This window comes from Chrysochloris asiatica, unplaced genomic scaffold (assembly GCF_000296735.1).
Source record: "Chrysochloris asiatica unplaced genomic scaffold, ChrAsi1.0 scaffold00024, whole genome shotgun sequence".
Classification (NCBI taxonomy): Eukaryota; Metazoa; Chordata; class Mammalia; order Afrosoricida; family Chrysochloridae; genus Chrysochloris; species Chrysochloris asiatica.
In genome coordinates, this window is record NW_006408542.1 from 4,102,336 (window position 1) to 4,118,884 (window position 16,549).

Genomic DNA, 16,549 nt, shown 5'->3' on the forward strand with positions numbered 1-16,549 from the left:
ACATATATATGTATTGCTAAGTGCCATCCAGTTGATTTCAATTCATAGTGACCCTATGTAGTGTTTACGAGGAACGGCTAGTGAGTTTGAACCACTGACCTTGCCATTTAGTGCTTATCTGACAGAACCACATATACCTATATGTTGTTGTTTATTGTTATTGAGTTGGTTCAAACTCATAGCAACCCTGTATAGGGTTTGCAAAGAGTGGCTGTTGAGTTTGAACTGCTGACCTTGTGGTTAGCAGTCCAGTGCTTATCCTACAGAGCATACCACCAGGACTCCCTTACATATATATGTTGTTGTTAGATGCTGTTGAGTTGGTTCTGACCCCTAGCGACCCTGTGTAGGGTTTCTGAGGAGTGGTTGGTGAGCTTCAACCACTGCCCTTGTGGTTCAAACTGACTTTGAAGTCCAGCACATTAATCCACACTACCGTACCAGGACTATATATATGTTTATGTATATGTATATAGTTTATGTATAGGTATATGTTGTTGTTGTTAAGTGCCTCAGAGTCAGTTTTGACTCATAGCGACCTAGAATAGGGTTTCTAAGGGTGTAAATCTTTGCAGGAGAATAAAACTTCATCTTTCTCCTGTGGACTTGTTGGTGGGTTTGAATCAACACCTTGTGGTTCAAACTGACCTTTTGGTTCACTGCTTTTTCCTATAGTGCCATACCAGGATGTCAATATATATATATATATATATATATATATATGGAGTCATGGTGCGACAGTATAAGATGAGTACTGAACTGCTAACCACAAGGTGGGTAACTCAAATCCATCAGCTGCTCCTTAGAAACCCTATACAGAGTCACTATGAGTTGGGACAGAAAAGCACTTAACAACAACATAGCTGCTTAGCAATCCATAATATGCAGATGATACCATATACATATGCAGATCATTTATATTTGTTGTTATTAAGTGCTGTCTAGTCAGTTCAATTAGTATTCCATCAATTCCCAGAGCCTAGTTCTTTGCCAATGCATTTAGCTCACCTTAGACTTCTTCAGTACCATTGAATCTTGATCTTATGCTACCTTTTGAAATGGATGAACATTGACCATTTCTTTTTGGTATAGTGACTATGTATTCCTTCCATCTTGTTTTGGAGCTTTCTGCATCATTCAATATTTTCCCCAAAGAATCCTTCAGTAATGCAACTCAGGCTTGACTTTTTCTCAGTTCTGTCAGATTGAGAAATGCTGAGTATGTTCTTCCCTTTTGGTTTTCTAACTTTAGAATCTTTGCACTTTTCATTATAATATTTGCCTTTGTCATCTCAGGCTTCCCTTTGAAATTTTCTAGTCAGCTCTTTTATCTCCTCATTTCTTCCATTTGTTTTAGCATCTCCATCTGGAGAGCAAGTTTCAGAGTCTCTTCTGACATTCATTTTGTTATTTCTTGCTTTCTTAATGACCTTTTACTTTCTTCCTATGTGATGTTCTTGATGCCATCCCGCAACTCCTTTGGTTTTCCATGATTCGTGTCTAATGCACCAAATCTATTCTTTCTTTTTCCTTTTTTGCTGAGCAAACATTCTGTTTTACTAAAAAGCCACATGTACATTCCCATTTACAAAAACAGCATCCATTCTGATCGCTGGGTCCCCTCCCCTCCCCTACTTCCTAAGAAAGAAAAGGGGTTCCTCAGAGAAATATGAGGGAAGTATCCCTCCAAACACACCCCTTGAGTCGCAGTCCTCTGCACAACGCGGATCGTTAGGGGTCACATCACTGCTTCTTCAGTCCTGGGTCCTGGGGAGGGTTCTGCCTGTCCCCCATCACAGCTAGCCCAGGGGACAGTCCTGCCTGGGCAGCAGACTCAGGAGGCGGGCACTGAGTACCCACAGTGGTTGCGGTCAGCCTCGCCCAGCGTCAGAGAAGATCTAGGCTTCCGCTCTAGCTTGGTGGGGGGCTGGCCTTGAAGAAGTCAGAGATGTAATGGACCATGAGGCCAGCCACTAGCGCCCTCTGCAAGAGCCCGACGAGTACATTGCTCCAGAGGTGTTTGTGGTCGGGGATGTGGGTGGAGCCAAAGTAGAGGGCAAAGGCCACCAGGAAGAAGTGTATTGTGGGCCTCAGCAGCCGTGCCCACTTCCAGCAGAGCCGGGCCAAGGACAACATACAGTACCTGCCAAACGAAGAGTGTCCAGAGTAGAAAGACAAACTGGCTTCTGTGATGTTGCCCGGGTTCCCCCAGCACACCTTCTTCAACTGCACGTGGATAGAGCGGTCGACCTGGCTCCAATCCTTGTTGCAGACAGCCACGAAGTTGGGGCGCAGGCGGCCTATAGTGTGCTTAGCCAAGTCTGTCAGAGACTGACTCACTGTGGACTCAAACAGGAAGATTCCCAACACCTTATACATGGCGGCCACATAGTTGCTGAAGGTGGAGCGGTAGTACAGGCTGTTGATATATACCAGGTACGCCTCCCCATCTGAATGAAATAAGGATGATAGTGGTGGTAATGGTAACACTGGCCATGAGCCTGTGGGTGATGCTGTCCCAGCCGTAGGGGTACTGGATAGAGTCATCCCCACAGGAAAATCCTAGATTACACGGGGTGTTTTCTAGTGTCAGGAGGACAAAGGGTGAAGAAGCTCAGGGCTATGCCGCCCTCAGGTGTAGCTAGCTCCCTCAGTCACATGACTGCCACTCTCTGCTCAACAGCCCAGAGGAGGGGTCGTAACCAAATCTATTCCTGAGACAATCTCTAAATTCAGGTGGGGTATGTTCAAGGTCATATTTTGGCTCTTGTGGACTTGTTTTAATTTTCTTCAGCTTCAGCCTGAACTTGCTTATGAGCAACTGATGGTCTGTTCCATACTGTGCCCCGACCTTGTTTTGGCTGATGATATGGAGCTTTTCCACTGTCTCTTTCCATATATGTAGTCAGTTTGGTTTCTATGTATTCCACTTACTGAAGTACATGTATATAATTATCTTTTATGCTGTTTAAAAAAGGTATTTGCAACGAAAAAATTCCACGAGTATTGTTGGTATTATTATCCCTAAGACTGGTTAAAATCACACAGCTAATAAGAAAGTGGCATAGATGGGATTTTAACTAAACAATATGGCTGTGAAGCCTTTGCTTGACCCACCATACAACCCTAACTTTTTACATGGAAATAATTTTGGAGCTTATTTTGAATACCAAATGCAAAGCAGTGCTAGCTCCTGAAGTTTTTATAAGACATTTATTAAATCTGGGAGAGCATTCTTTTTAAAAAAATTATTTTTGAGAACATTTTTTTGTAGTTTGGGTGAAAGTTTACAGAGCACATTAGTTTTCCATTCAACAATTTATACACATTTATATTGTGACATTATTGCAACTCCCTCAATGTAACAGTACCCTTTTCACTGTCTTCCTAGGTTCCCCATTTCCATTCACCCATCATTCCTGTCCCTTCCTGCCTTTTGAACTTTGATTTTGGGCCAGCGTTGCCCTTCTGGAGTTCTATGGCTAATTGTTTGGAGGAGTACTTTTCTCATGGGTGTTATTGTTCAGTTTATAGACTTGTGTATTGTTTGGCTGGAAGGTGATTCCTGTGGGTTAGTTCAGTTCCCAGGTGTCAGAGATTCTACCAATCTCTCTATGATACCATTTTTATTATTTTGTCTTTTGTTCTACATATTTCCCCCCGCTCTGTCCAGGACCTTCTATTGTGATTCTGATCAGAGTGGTGAAGCGGGGCACCACCTAGTTCTTCAGGTAGTGGAGATTGTGGTTTGAGTAGTCCATTAATCTTTTGGACTAATTGTTTCCTTTGGTCTTTTATTGTCTTCACTTTTCTTTGCTCTGAATATGGAGAGATCAGTAGTTAATGTTAAATGGTCACTCACCAGCTTGTTAAGATGCCAGTTTACCTGCCAGCTTTTGACTTAATTTCACCTAGTTTGTATGTAGAGTTATTTTTTCTGTCATAGCAAAGGCTGTTTTTTTTTTTTTTTTTTTTTCTCATTAGTCTGAGCATAATAATTCAACATGAGTGACTCTAGGGTTAAGGAATATAAGACATAATGCTGAATTAAAGGGGACTGGGTTTTCCTGATTAATTTTTAGAAGAGAAAAACATTTGAAAGGGACTTAGGGAAAGTATATATTTTTAATAACAGAAGAGAAATGGCTTAACTGATGACATTAAAATAGAATTATAAGTTCTAAAAACATTAGGTGGCAATGTGGTTGTTAAGTGCCTTTGAGTCAGTTTTGGCTCATAGCGACCCTGTATAGGGTTTCTGAGGAGTGAGTGGTGGGTTTGAATCACCTACTTTGCAGTTAGCAGTCCAGTGTTTGCCACACCATATATGATTGTTGTTGTTGTTATGTGCCGTGGAGTTGGTTCCGACTCATAGTGCTCCTGTACAGGGTTTCCAAGGCTGTGAATCTTTACGGGAGCAGAACGCCTCATCTTTCTCCCGCGGAACAGGTGGTAGTTTATAAGCCTAAATAATACATTCCTTTTGAGGAAGAATGAAGTTGATAGGAGCTTGACTACAATCTGCTGAGTTAGTTGTAGGTGAGTTATTTTTAGAGGAGGAGGTTAGAGAATGTGTTAAAATAGGACAAAAGGAGAGAAGGAAAAAAAAAAAGTACTGTTTAAGTCAATGAAAGTTTCCTTCCTCCTAAGTGACACATCCTAAAATTCTATTCACTAAGCACTTGCACTAATATGGGAAAAGCAATCGTGAGACATTTTAAAGTATGAAAGGGAGACATTTTAAGATATTAACTGTGATGTTAATCTCACAAAATGTATAATTCATGCCAGTCAGAAATATTACGTTTTAAAAATTATAGCTGCAAAAGGCAGTGATCCATAAACATTATATTGCATTTGGAATTTTTCTATGTGCATTTTGGAGCATTTTATGGCCCCTTTGAGAACAATTTATATGTTTCGTGGATTACTGTCAACCCTGCAATACATAGGGCTGTTTTTTCTTTCTGGAGAGAATAGAGTTCAAAGGAAAATATGCATAAAAGAGTATTCATGATTTTGGCATGAGTCTGTTATTGTAGCTCGAGGGTTGTGGCTGGGAGAGAAAAGGCAGATCCTTTTAAATGGAGCAATGTTTTAAATGGTGAAGCATATGAACAAAGCAGTCCATGCTTTCAGCTTCATCCACAAATTCTCAGTTTTTATTACAGACCTGTTATCTTCCATCAAAGAGGAACATTGACGATGCTGCAGCAAAATCATGTGAGAAGGGCTTATTCTCTCAATCGACTTGGTCCTTCTGGAGGTGATTGCTTTGCATGAAGTAGGAATGGGCAAGACGTTTACTTGTGTTGTGCTTTGCTTGTGTACAAATAGCCACATAAGGTGGGATAACAGTGCATACTGGTGCAAATCAGACCTCAGTTTCTTAACAAGGCATAAATCTGAGTAATGGAGGGCTGAGGATTAAAGACATATAGGAAAAGGATACTATGCCAGCCAAGTCATTGAAAATATTGCTAACATGGGGGATTTGGGGACAATTATTTATATTTTCTATTCATAAAGGCATGGTCCTGTGCTTTCATAGCTAGCCTTCCCACTAACTTTTGGCTTCAAAGATGAATGTATGAAACCTTGAAGTTTCCCTCTAAGTTTCAGGACCACTACATCTGCAGCCTGAAGTTCTCTAAGTCATTCTGAAATGGTTTGAGTTAACGGTCTCCCCTTACTTCCCCTTTCTGTTTCATTTTTCTAGTTCCTATGGTACATTATTATTATTCCCAGTCTCCTAATAGCTAAACAACTGCTTTGCTGCAAACAGGTACCACTGTGTAAAGTCACCACTGGTTTTCATGGAAGGGAGGAGGTAGAGAGGAAAAGTTGTTAGCTATTTGAGCCAATAGTGTGGTTTGTTGTTGTTAGGTGCCATCAGAGTCCCCCTAACTGTAAGAGCTGGCCTCAGGCTCCTGGTGATACATTCAGCAGCAATGTTTGTAAGAGCTGGCTTGAAAGAATGATCTGTGTTGTGGCTGTGTCCTTCAGTCTGGTTGGCATGCTCACGCAATGTGAAGTCATCTTGTTGAACTCATATTTCAAAGGCAACACATGGACTAGAGCCTATTCTCTTGACATATCCTACTCTGCCAGTGGAGAGTTTAGACTATTTATTTGAGAATTAATAGTAAAAGCTCAAAGTTGCCAAGAAAGGGAAAACAACATGACTTTGGGCAAAACAAAACAAATTCACAAAAATTAAAAAAGCAACATAAAAAAGTTGACTGAAAAACTGACAGATTAATAAAAAACAAAAACACTAAAAACTTTGATCTTTTACATTTACAAAGCACTATGTGATACAGTAGATTCATGGCACTCATGAATTTAATATTTGTGGTTTTGGCTAACAAAGAATAACATGTAATAAATTATACAAGTGAATAAATTGGCATGGGGACTTAGCGTTGCTGACTACCAGCCAGCAATCTGACTTGTTCTCTAGTTAATCTTGCAGAAACACTTAAGAAATAATACAATTTGCTTCTTAGAAAAAAATGACACCCTATCCCCAAAGCCAACTGATGCCTAACCTTAAAGCTCTATCAAGAATGAAGGTGGGGCAGAGGTGGTCCTCCAAAGGAAAACCTAGAGAAAGAATATTGTGCAGAGAAAAGCCAAACATGTCCATTACAGTGGACAAGTAAATTAAGGGACTTGTACACAATCCCAAAGCCATTCTCTTAACTTTAATACGATGTGACATTATCTTGTTTTCTTAAGATGACAGTTTACTCGGAACCTCCACCAAAGTATTTGTTTTGTAAATTATAGGGTCAAGATTTCACAAGAGGAGTATGGGATTTACAAGAGTAGACTCTGTGTCAGTCTTTCTTTAAAAATCTGGATTAGAAGTTTCTTAAATCCAGCTGTACTTATTTCATTTCCTAGCAGTTAGAGCAAAGTATCTCAAATGAGAATTTGTCAAAGGAAAACAAAATATTCCACCTAAGTTCATATTTTCTTCAGGATCATTGTGTTTCTTTTCTCAATCTGTGAGCAAACTGATAGAATTTAGAAAGTTTCATCGAAATGAAGGACAACTTGGTATATCTGAAGTCCTTCAAATTTCATTGCCAAAAGGCAGAAAGATTATAGTGTGTGAGAAAGTAAGAAAAATTTAGGATATTTATTGTAAAATATATGGCATCAGCCATTCCTACCATAGCCCTCTATTCCTCATCTGGGTTTTCTAATTCATTGCTAAGGTCACACAGAGCTCAGACACCTTATTCATAGTTATGGGATTTATTAGGGAAATGAACAGGTTACAATTAGGATCCGAAATGCTCAGGGCACAGTTGCTCCAGTCAGGCAGGCCTCTCTTTGACTGGCCAATGTTACAAAAGTCTTTCATGACTGCTGGTAAGTGCCCACAGGACATACCACTCCCCTATAAGCCTCAGTCTGAAGGCACTTCACTCTAGCTCCAAGGGTCAGCAAACCCAAGACCTCCGCTAAGTGCTTGGTTGTATCCCACAGTCTGCAAGCAAACATCCTGCCCAAAGTCACTCAGCTTTACTTGCTCCACCGGCTGGGAAACCCACTGTTCTTTCTTGTGCTCTGGTTCTTGGTTCTGCTGCTGCGTCTCTACCATTCCTATCATGTCGCAGCTTTCTGTCCCTGGAACAAGGAGGTTCGATGTGCAGGGATTTCTGGGTTCAAAGGACATGCTCCATTACTGGATTTTCTTCCTTGATGTTAATGAGATACCCTCTCCTGCTTCTGAAATGACTCATTTTATACCCAGATAAGAGTTTCAAGTTTTTATAATTACAGTAACTCTGCTAACATACTCAACTGAATCATGTTATCATATTAGTATCTTTTCCCACCTTATCTTATTCACACCCAGTAGGGAAAGAACGTTGTTTGATGGGAGTTACAGACTGTAGCTAGAAGTGATATTAGATAATTCACTACACCACACTTATAAATCCACCATAAAATATAAAATTTCCTGATACAGGAGACTGGCAGTCTTGCATGAGACTTTGTTTAGGGACTGCCTGATGCCAGGCAGACTGTGAAGCTGAGGAAGGTCAGCATCAGCCTAGTTTGCTGGCTCTCTGTAAACATTTCAGTCAAGCAGTTCTCTTTAAAATCAGAGTACAAGGCAGGATACTTCTTACACTGTTCCTCAGAGGCCCACGAATGTTATTAAGTCATGTTATGAGGGCCAGTCAAGTCATATGTCTTGTTGTTAGGTGCCAATGGATTGGTTCCGACTTATAGCGACCCTGTGCACAACAGAACAAAACACTGCCTGGTCCTTGACTTAGCTCACAATTGTTGCTAATCTTGAGCCCATCGCTTCTGCCATTGTGACAATCCATCTCATAGGGGATCTTCCTCTTTTTCTCCTACCCTCCACTTTACTAAACTTATCGTTCTCCACGTACTGGTCCCTCCTGATAATATGTCTGAAGTATAAGAGAAGAAGTCTGGCCATCCTGGTTTCCAAGGAGTGCTCTGGCTCTACTTTTTCAAACACAGATCTGTGTGTTTTTTTGGCAGTCCGTGGTACTGTCAGTATTTTTCTCCCACACCATAACTCAAATGCATCAATTCTTATACGGTCTTCCTTATTCACTGTCTAACTTTTACATGCATATGAGATTATTGAAAATACCAAGGCTTCTGTCAGGCGTGCCTTAGTCCTCAAATTGACATCTTTGCTCTTGAATGCTTTAAAGAAATCTTGTGCAGCAGAGTTGCCTAATGCAATACAAGGAGATCTGTGTGCATGCATAGTAGAACCCTCCAGGGGTGGGGGTGGGGTGTCCATTTGCTCAGGCATCCCTTCTAGTCACCAGAATGGAGGTGCACAGAGAGCGAGAGACCAATGAACAGATACTAAAAAATGAATGTCCACACCTGTATCTCTGTGGTTCTGTCAGGCGTTCATGGCTGTTCTGATCCTTGCCCCACTTGGTCTCTCCCAAGATGGTGGGTCTGGGAGCAGCTGAGTGTCTTGAATTAGAAAGCAAAGGATTTCTTGATTTTGCTGATGGAGGAGCTCCATCAGCAACAATACAGAATACCAGACCAAGCAGGCTCAGGGGATGGTGCTAGAACTCTGAACAACATATAAAGGAACATTTAGAAGCTTGGAAGACTTACAGCTAAGAGAATTTGTAGCAGAATCAAGAAATCCATTGCTTTCTAATTGAAGACTGCAAACTTAGGTATACAAAATTTAGTTCCTGGTTTGATTCAGTCTTGTAATCTTCTCCTTGTTTCAGTAAATTAAAAAAAGCAAAACAAAACATTAAAATATTTAATTGCTGACTCCTCTTTCTCAGTTCAAGATACTATTAAATTGTGTTGTGCATTTACTGGATATATTCTGAATCAGCTCCCTTTACCACTGCTGCTGCCACCAAGCCACCATCTTCTATCACCTGGCCTCTCTGCTGCCATCTGTACTCCCTTCTGTCTTTTCTGAATACAGGAGCCAGAGAGCTCCTTAAAATGATCATTCTAGTCATATTACTGTCCTTTTCAAAACCCTCTCGTGACCTCTCATTTACCTCAGAATAGAATCTAGCACACTTACTATGGTGGTAATGTACCACATGATCTGGTCCCTCCACCTTTCTGATTGATCTCATCTCCTACTCCTCTCTTCCTAACTAACATCACCCTGGCCACACTGGCCTCCTGGCTTTTCATAAGCAAGCTGAGAATGTTCTTGACACAAAGATTTTATAGTTGCTGTTGTCTCTGCCTGCCATGATTTCCCCCCAAGTTCTTTGTATGGTTTGTTCAAATAGTGCTTTATTTGAAAGGCCTTGCTGATTCTCTATGCTGTTCCCTGGATCCTAGCTGTTTGCTTTGCTTCCCATCTGGAGGGTCCTTAGCAATAGCATACTCTGTAAAGGCACCACCACCACCTCACTCTCTAATACCAAAGAGTGTCGTATCTTCTGTAAGGATGATGGTTAGGTTCAAGTGTATCTTCCTAAGCACTGACTTTGGTGGACTCAGGTCTTACTTAGCTGGACTCTCAAAGGCCCTGACTCCCCCAGCAGCTTCACAGAGGGGACATATGACACAATTTAAAAGTCCATGGGTGATAATGCCCTGTGGAGTGGACTTTAACAATGAAAGGTAGGAGATAGGAAGAGACCAAAGATAAGTTGTCACCTTTCTTCTCTTGGATGGATTGTTTTGAGATGTAGACATATCCGGAGGAAATGGAGAAACCAGTTGCAAAGCTGGTCATCTCAGCTTTTGTATTTGTTTCCATTCTTCCCTGATTCACTTCCAACATTTTTTTTTTTTTAAGTTTTGCTTCCCTGAAATTTAACTCTCTCCCATAAAACATTAGCCATGAGTGTTGACCTTGGATTCTGTTTTCTGGGGAACCCAATCATATTAGCCAATCTTCTTTCTCTCTTTTTTCTAACTATTACAGAGGGTCAGAGAAAAAGAGGAAGTCCCCCAACGAGATGGATTGGCCAGGTGGCAGCATCGATGGACAACAGTAGTGAGGTTGGCCCAGGATCGGACATTGCTTCGTTCTGCTGTGCATAGGGTCACTATGAGTCGGTGCCGACTCGATGGCACCTAACAACAACAACATATAACCATCTGGATTTTTGTTCTTGTTGTTTTTTATTACCTGTCTTTTCCCTCTAATGTGAGCCCAAAAGAAAACCAGGGTCTTTGGTTCACTTACTGCTAAATCTCCAGTGGTAGACATAATAGTTGGTACATGTTGTTATGTTGTTATTGGTGGTGGTGGTGGTGGGATGTGGAGTTGGTTCTGTTTCATAGTGACCCTGCATAGGGTTTTTGAGGTTGTAAATCTTTACGGGAGCAGAAAGCCTCATATATCTCCTGCTGAACAAACTGGTAGTTTCAAACTGCTGAGCTTGAGGTTAGCAGCCTGACTTATAACTACTACGCATTAGGTACCATTAAGTTGGTTACAACTCTTAGCAACCCCATGCACAACAGAATGAAACACCGCCTGGTTTGGCCCCATCCTCATGATTGTTGTTAAGTTTGAGTCCATTATTGCTGCCACTGTGCCAATCTATCTTGTTTAGTGTCTTCCTCTTTTTTGTTGACCCTCCACTTTATCTACTGTGACGCTCTTCTCTAGGGATCTCTCACCATCATTGTTTCTAAGTAGCTGTCCAGCCATACTTCCTTCAAAACAGATTTTTTCATTCTTCTGGCAGTCCATCATACTTTCAGTATTCATTGCCAACATCATAATTCAAATGCATAGATTCTTCTACAGTCTTCCTTATTCACTTTTTCTCTAGCACCACACCAAGACTCCTAGATACTTAATACATACTTCTGAAGTAAATTTCACAGTTAAGGGAAATCATGTAGCCAATAAAAATGTGTCTCTTGTTACTATAGTCAGAATTGACTCATTGAAATTGATAACAGGGTTTTGGGTTTTTTTGCAGGTCTCTGTGGCCATCTTAACCTGTCTTGTAATTTGTCCCTGTTTTGCACCATCATCTAATCTCTATAGTAATGCAACAAACTTCCAATCATACCTAATGCAGCTATTCCTTCCCTCCTACAGTCTAGACTCCATGCCATTGTCAGAGAAAGAGTTTAAACACATAAATCAGATCCCATCACTCTGGCTTAAAACCCTCTGTTGGCATTTCATTGTGTTAAGAATGACATTTGAATTCTTACTATGGCCTACAAGTGCTTGCATGATAGAATTCCTGTTCATTCTCCAACTTCACTTCCTATCACTTTCCCCTCCCTCTGTCAGCTGCAGCCCCTGGCCTCCTTTCTGCTCCTTGAATGTGCTAAGCTCTTTTCTGCCATAAAGAGGGCTTTGGTCATTCCTTGTCTATGCATGAAATGGTCATTTACTCCTAATTTACGTGACTGTCCCTTTCTCAGCTTACATGTCACCTCTTTACAAAAGCCTTCCCTGATCCCCTATTCCTTATCTAAAATAGGTTCTTCTCTGCCTATTTCTATCTCAATATCTTACTAACTTCCTTCATTATACTTTTTGCAACTTGTTATAAAGATAAGATATTCACATACACACACACACACACCCATGAGGGAACTTCAAAAAGTTTATGGAAAGATGGAATTAAAAATGATGCAATTTTTCCATGAATTTTTTGAAGGCCTCTCATATGTATGTTTATATATATGCAGACACATGTGCACACACATATGTATGTTGCTGCATTTGAGTCCTGATAGCACATATAAATATAATAATACAATAGTATGATAAGCACTGGACAGAGAACCCCAAAATTGGTGATTTAAGTTTACCAGCTGCTCTACTGGAGAAATATATGACTGCTCCTGCAAATATTCACACCCTCAGACACTCTATACAGGGTTGGTATGCATTGGAAATGATGACAGCACTTAACAACAACATATGTATATAGTCTTGGTGTGGCACTGTAAGCTAAGCACTGGACTGTAAGTTTGGTTTGAACTGCAAGGTTGGTGGTTTAAACTTACCAGTCACTCCTCAGAAACCCTATACATGGTCACTATGAGTTGGTACTGACTCAACGGAACATGTGTATATATATATATTTAGTTTGGCAAGGCCTGCCTCCTTTATTATATTGCAAGTTCCATGAGGGCAAGGGCTATGTCTGTTTTATTAATTACTGTACACCGAGTGCCTTGCAGAGATGGTAGTGTGTGACATATATCTGTTGTTGCTGCTGTTTGGCAGTGACGAGTTGGTACCCACTCATAGCGACATTATGCACAACAGAATGAAACACTTTGCCAACCTCACAATTGTTGCTACGCTTGAGCCCATTGCTGTTGCCACTGTGCCAATCCATCGTATCGGGGGTCTTCCTCTTTTTCACTGATTCTTCACTTTCTAAGCATAATGTCTTTCTCCAAGGACTGGTCCCTCCTGATAACATGACCAAAGTATGAGAGATAAAGTCTGGCCATCCTGGCTTCTAAGGAGTTTTTTGGCTGTACTCCCAACACAGATCTGTTTTTTTATTTGGGTGGTCCATGGTACTTTTAATAGTCACCTACTACACCATAACTTAAATGCATCAATTCTTCTATGGTCATCTTTATTCATTGTCTAGCTTTCACATGCATATTAGGTTATTGAAAATACTATGGCTTGAGTCAGGCATACCTTACTCTTCAAACTGACATCTTTGCTCTTGAACACTTTAAAGGTGTCTTGTGCAGCAGATTTGCCTAATGCAATATGTTGTTTGATTTCTTGACTGCTGCTTCCAGGAGTATTGATGATTTCTATGAGCAAAATTAAGTCTTTGACAACTTCAGTCTTTTCTCCATTTATCATAATGTTATTTATTGGTCAAGTTGCAAGGATTTTTGTTTTCTTTGCATTGTTGTGTAACTTATACCAAAGGCTGTAGTCTTTGATCTTCATCAGTATTTTAAGCCCTCTTTGCTCTTAGCAAGCAAGATTGTATCAACTGCATATTGCAGGTTATTGATGAGATTTCCTCCAATTCTGATGCCGCATTTTTCTTCATATGATCTAGCGTTTCAAAGTATTTGCTCAGCAAAAAGACTGAATAAGTATTTAGTAAATACTTAATGAATTAAAAAAAACCTCTTAGTTGATACATCTTCCAATCCTTTAGTTTCAATGCTTAGTTCTTTTTCTATAGAGATCTTCCCCAACCATCCTGTATAAAATAAAATACAACAGTGTATCTTCTGGCTTTGGCCTCTTGTTCTTAGTGAGATATGTGGCTTCTATGTTGTTGTTATTGTTAAGTGCCGCCCAGTGGGTTCCAACCCATAGTGACCCTGTATAGGGTTTTTGAGGAGCAGCTGGTGAGCTTGAACCACCGATCTTGCAGTTCAGTTGGCTTTGCTGTCTGGCGCATTAACCTACCATGCCACACCAGGACTAGTATGTCTCTTTTCTTGTCCTCTGCTGAACTCTCCTGACTGCCTTGGGTATCTACCATAACCTAGCTCCAGCCCTCAGGGCCCCTGCTTATTCTGGGGTTGTTCTGTCAGAGAAGATTGAGAAACTGAGATACAGAGAACTTCAAGTTTGTACAACAATGGAGATTTAGGACAAGAAGTCAAATGTTTGGATTCTCAATTCAGTGCCTTTTGACAATTTCATGCAAATCCTTTATCTCCATTTCAAATCAGGTACTCACTTTCGAATTTCATAGGTACACCTCAAAAGTTATAGAGCAATGGTTATTTGAAACAAAAAAGGAAGTCAGAGTTCATACTCTGGTTAGCCATACAAAGCTTGAAAGACCCCGTAGCTCCTGAGAATTAAATCTACCCACAGGACTACTAGACTTATGAACTCAGGACACAGCAACTGAGCAAGTCTGAAGAGCCATCTGTGTCTGGCTTTCCCAGGACCTGCCTAAGAGAGGGTCTAGGTTCTTGGCTAGAGATCTGGCCTTCTGTTTCAAGCGAGTTCTGAAAATGTCGCCCTCACAGAAGTGGCTGCCTTAGCAACAGAACAGCAACAAGGTTCAGTGGGTCCAGAGAACTCCATAGATGTGCCTCTTTCTGCCTCTTCCCTCCTGTCTTCAAAAGAAGGTCATTTTAAGAAAGCCCAGAAATTAGGGATGAAAATTATGAGAAATTAAATAAAGTCTATGAAAGAATCACAGTACTATTTTTCATCATTGGGAAAATTTTGGGTGAAATATAGACTTGAGTGGGTAGTAAAAGGTCAGAAGTTGGCTGAGGAGAGAAGAGAAAGGAAGAGGAACTGAAGCTCCTTAGTCAACCGTGATTGCCTTTTAGCTGTTCTGAACAAATACAACCTTTTGATTTAGGCTGCTTCCTCTGTGATATCAAAGGAAGCCCAAGGAAATTTGCATAGGTTGTTTGTACAACCAAAGACTTTCTGACTCATCCCGTGATGTCTCCCACATCTGTCAGCAGGGGAAACTCCAGGTGGACTTAAGCTTCCTGCCTCTCTGTCTGAACCACTTTCCTTTTGAGAGGTGGTGTGGGCTAGAAGGGACTTTCACTCCATCCTCATCATCCCATATCTTCTTCCTTCTTCACATTTCTCTCTGTCAGCATGAGTTGTGGGTGATGAATCGTACAGTTTATTAAAAACATTTTTAAATCGAGAGATTAAACTCTGATAATGGTGGAATTTCAAATATGAGTCAGTGTATAAGCTAGTTGAAACACTGACGTTATTTCCGTGTTTTCAGAATCACAGAATTTAATTCCTTGGAGCAGCATGTGGTCCGTAAGGATATGAGATCATTTCTTATCAGGGGCTCCAGGCTCTGTGTCTCAAGTTGTTTAGTGATTTGGATGCATGAACCTATCTGTCCTTTTCTGGGCTCAATATATCTTCCTCTTGCCTCTGTGCTCCCATAAACTGCAGGACACCCTGAGAGTTTGACCCAGGCAGCTTACTAAAGTCCTTTTCACTTAGAATAAACACCAACACCCTTATGACAGTTGGTGAAATCCTTCCAGCTCTGTCCCCTACCATCTCTATGTCTTCATCTCTTCAGTTTCCCCTGGCTCAACCTGCTCTGCCTTTACTCCTTGCTGGTCATTGGACATGTCAGCTCTGTATTTCATGACCTTTTCACAGACTGATGCAGTTGCCTGAACTGCTTGCCCTTGGATATCTTCATGACGGATTTTCTCACTTTTCTTCCAATTCTTGCTAAAATGTAACTTTCAGACAAAGTCTTCCTTGACCCTCATATTTAAGATGTTTATCTTGATTCCTCTTCTCTGTTCTACTTTCAATTTTATTATATACTGTGTACTTTATTTATATGTTTTCTTTCTATTGTCTGCCTTCCCCTTTTAAAATGTAAACCCCACAAAGGTAGGAGTGTTTGTTTTGTTCATTTGAACAGTGATGAGCATATGGTGAGTGTGTTGAATGAAGAAATGAATGAGTAGAGATATAATCAGGGATTGTCTTACAAGGTAGTAGATTGAAAGGTGGGCAACAGAGTCCACAGAGCACAGAGCTTAAATTGTGGTCATTTATAGTGAAAGACCAGCAAGATCTGAGAATAAGATTGGAGTCAAAACTGTAGGCTAGAATGGACAGTTCAGTTACCCTCTGGGTGTTTTTCTTTTCTTTTCTTTTTTTGCATGATCATTGATAATAAACCAGTCAGACTGATTGATAGTTATCCTAGGAGCTACCAACCTATGTATGGGCAAGGCATCTAGATTACTGTGTTTCCATCCTTATGTCCCCCTAAATATGTGTTGTAAATCCTAGCCTGATGAGTCCTAGTGTAGCATCCTAGGATAAGCTCTCTATCTCAAGGTTGGTTCAAACCACAAGGTCGGTGATTCAGACTCACCAGCTGCACCTTGGAAAGCCTGTATAGGGTGAGTCGAGACGGACTTCATGGCACTTAAGAACAACAACTCCTGTGGCTACAATACCATTTTGGGGATGGATTGTCTTTGTTATATTAATGAACCAGGATTTGTGTAGAGTGTAGCTTGAGTCAATCTCTTCAATCAAAGAGAGATGCCAAGCCACACAAAGATTGCCCAGGGATAGAAGTTTAGGAGA

The 16,549-nt window shown here is 40.7% G+C and overlaps 1 pseudogene; it reads right to left on the reverse strand.

The window, feature by feature from the left end:
* Positions 1-1,834: 1,834 nt before the first annotated feature.
* LOC102827221 lies at positions 1,835-10,610 on the reverse strand (annotated as a pseudogene).
* Between the last annotated feature and the right edge of the window lie 5,939 nt (positions 10,611-16,549).